Here is a 3,725-nt window from a genome sequence, read left to right as displayed (position 1 = left end):
ACAGAGTAAGTGGGTAGAGTTTGGCTGTCCATATGCGTAGATGAGGAGTAGTGGTGGTGGGGAGCAATGTTTCCACATCCATCAGCAATTGGTTCATGCTATAAGGGAGAGAACATTTTTCAACTTCTGTTTATTGAAATGTTTCATGGATAACTCCCAGAATCAAAATCTGAAATACTTCCTACATAATTCCCAACCCATGTGTCCTCCCCCCAATCCCAACCCAGCATCACCTTGACAGACAGACAACCTCAGGACGGTTCTATACCAAAGGAATGATGAATCCTCCCAGTCTGCTATTTGGGTTAAATTGTCATAGTATGCAAGAAAAATGAATATGTAATTCTGGAGGCATAATCATGGCATGTAATCATCTTTCCGGGCCCTAAAAATGAATTCAAATCTCCTTAAACAAGCAGGACTGCATCTTCACTGTTCCATCACTGAGGATAGAGGGCTCTAATAAGTACACACTGAGGATGGAGGGCCCTAATAAGTACACACTGAGGATGGAGGACTAATAAGTACACACTGAGGATGGAGGGCTCTAATAAGTACACACTGAGGATGGAGGGCCCTAATAAGTACACACTGAGGATGGAGGGCTCTAATAAGTACACACTGAGGATGGAGGGCTCTAATAAGTACACACTGAGGATGGAGGGCCCTAATAAGTACACACTGAGGATGGAGGACTAATAAGTACACACTGAGGATGGAGGGCCCTAATAAGTACACACTGAGGATGGAGGGCCCTAATAAGTACACACTGGACATACCTCACCTGTACTGCATCCAACTAATGCAGTGGGTCCATGAAGCCAGGTGCAGTGATGTCAACAGCCGCAGCACACAGAGGACTCTGGACCACACAAGATCAAAGGAGTTAACAGTTAAAAGTGCATGTCTTGTTCAAAAATAAAATCACTTTCAGATGTGTTCAATTTAAGTGTCCAAAAACTAAAACACACAGAAATGAAAGAACATATATTTTAATATATAAATATATTATAATATATGAAACAATTATTTACACATGGGCCATAATTCCATTTCAGCTATAGCTTTAATGTTGTGCAAACTGTATCGCTCTGTATTTCCTCACTGCATTCGACCGTTTATGATTAGGCAAATACTTCCACCTCCTGGCGATATAACGCCACAACCAGGCCATTTAAGGTGCAATGACAAGGGCAATGATCACCTGTGACTAAAGCAATAATAAGTCCCTGACTTCAGTCCAGTTCTAAAGAATGCCCATGACGACACAACACGCCCAACACGAACTCTATGCTTTCGTAGTATGTTCAGAACAGCATGTTAACAACTGTATTGGCAAATATAAAAACGGTAAAGGAAAATAAATAAAACTGTGGGCCTAAATATCATACAAGCAAACACTTTTTCTCAACAGGACTCTATCGACATACAGTACACCTTAAAGTATGCTTATAATATAGTTTTAATTCTACTTCACACTTGCATACACTTTTATGCATCGTCTTATTCGGTGGTTCTATTTGTTCACGTGTTCATTGTTCACGTGTTCATTTGTATGCACGCACAACACCTCCACCGATCTTCAATCTAAAAACAAAACGTTGTCTTAATTTACAGTTAATTATGGAAGGGACTAGATGGTTTCTAAACTGTTAGGACGCAAACTAAAATGAATATGTAGCCAATTGTGGTCCCCAGAAAAGTTTCAAAAAAATACTGAAGTTAGCTAAATGCCATCTCATAGCTGTATAGATTCGTTTATTTTACCTTTCTCATGTAAGGAATTGGCTGACGGCACGGCCTGCTTATGTTACCGTTTGTAGAGTGAACTCTTTCCTTTTAATTACCAGAATTCCTATAATTAACCAAATGAAACACATTCTAAATATGATAACCGTTTCAATCTTTGTTTGTGAGGCTAGCAAACGTCAGTGTCCTCATAGCTCAACTTGTTCTAGCTCCCATGCGGTGCTAATATAACGTCAGTAGGCTAACGTTACCCCACACAAATCACAGAAGATGCACAACTTACTGTATATGAGGATGAAGAACATGCTGAAATCATTTGCTGGTCCTATTTCGTATCTCCTTACACATTCTTCAACATCGACATTTAACGTAACTCAAATGGCTTAATGTTAGATATATAAGCAAATATACCAGCTTTAGTCAAGGATGCAGCAATGCAACTGCTAGAAAACATATCAATCAGTGGCTGACTGTCGCTGGAAGAACACACTGGTATACCTTAGGGAGCGTCAGGCTTCCCGCAAACAAACCTCGGAGAGGGAGAGAGAGAGAAAGCTACGGGGCAACGACAGCAACGCACCTTCTAAACAAGGAGAAATACTATTCACTTATGTGCTCTATACGTAAGCTTCCATGGCTGAAAACAGTAGTCAGAAAACTATGCTAACAACTTAAAAGACGGCCAATGCGCCAGCACAAAAGCAACGCGCAGTCTGCACTCAGCAGGTCTCAATGCGTAGCTGCAGTGACAGAATGTTTGCTTGTTTAAATGTTGCGTTAAACAAGCGCTTTTGTAAGTGTCACATCAATTCTACCTGGAGTTACACTATCCTAGCTAGGTTAGCCAACATTATTTGTATCCTGTTTGTCGTCTACAAAATTGCACTAAGCGTCACAAGATATCAACAACCCTCCTTATGACTCAAAACATGTATTTACATTTTATCATTAAGTCACATAACCACCTACCCTTACCCCAAGCGCTGATAAAAAGGCGCGTTAACCTCCAAGCAAGGTTTAAAAAATGGTTCAGGTAAGGGTGGTGCATCAGGACAAACTTGAAGCCCACTCCCGGTTGCTACGAAAACTCACTTATAACGGGATATTCTAAACCGTAGGACGTACTGTAAAAATGTCACATTTTAATTTATAAAACTATTTTACACGTTTGCATGGTTTAAAGCCACAAAGTGTTTTCAATATGACAGGTACAGTGAAAATGCAACCCTGTTCAATATGTATAAAGGTAGGCTACGACGTGTAGGATTTGAGGGGATCTATTAGCAGAAATGGAATATATCATAATTATGCTTTTATTAATGTATAATCGCCTGTAACTACAAATCGTTTTAGAATTATTATATTTAAGTCCTCCCTCTCGCCTATGGGACAGCCGCTGGAACAGCATCATCTTATTTAAAATGCACCAAGGTCGTCACTGAAATGGACAGCGCTTGGTAGATCAACGACACCAAGGTACCACGAACGAAAAGTTTTGACTGACTGCGATCTGTTGCTGCTGAGAGAAGGCAAAAACTACACACTCTCATCAGAGGCCTACTTTATACATTTAATAAAACAATATTTATTTGTAATTATTGTTATTATTAGTCATAGATCGGTTTTGACATTGATATTGATACAAAACATTACACACAAGTACACACAAACAAAAGTAAGGTGCTTTGAACAAATTGCATAAATGGTACCTCAATAATGAATTGGTTAAAATCTTTTTCTGGACAGCAATCACCTTTGGTACCATCCGATTAAATTTTCCCAGTTCATGTTAAATTGGAAACTATTATATAATCATAATTACACCCTTCATAACACACCGATATGGAACAATAGATGTATTACTGAGGAAGAAATTGTAGTGTAACATGGACTAGATGAAGAAAGGTATTTGGTGGCTGTTACACTTGTTGTATATTAGTGGATGTATCATGTCATGTGAATTTTTTTGTTTTTAA

General features: G+C 39.1%; 1 long non-coding RNA gene across 1 annotated transcript; it reads right to left on the bottom strand.

Moving 5' to 3' along the window:
* Positions 1-61: 61 nt before the first annotated feature.
* LOC116219557 lies at positions 62-2,758 on the bottom strand. The gene is made up of 3 exons (XR_004163233.1): positions 2,033-2,758; positions 785-862; positions 62-98 (listed from the first exon to the last, which is right to left on the bottom strand). It is a non-coding gene; the product is annotated as an uncharacterized LOC116219557 (long non-coding RNA).
* Between the last annotated feature and the right edge of the window lie 967 nt (positions 2,759-3,725).

This window comes from Clupea harengus, chromosome 25, assembly GCF_900700415.2.
Source record: "Clupea harengus chromosome 25, Ch_v2.0.2, whole genome shotgun sequence".
Classification (NCBI taxonomy): domain Eukaryota; kingdom Metazoa; phylum Chordata; class Actinopteri; order Clupeiformes; family Clupeidae; genus Clupea; species Clupea harengus.
The sequence above is the reverse complement of the archived record's forward strand: the minus strand, read 5'-3'. Positions and strand labels throughout refer to the sequence as shown.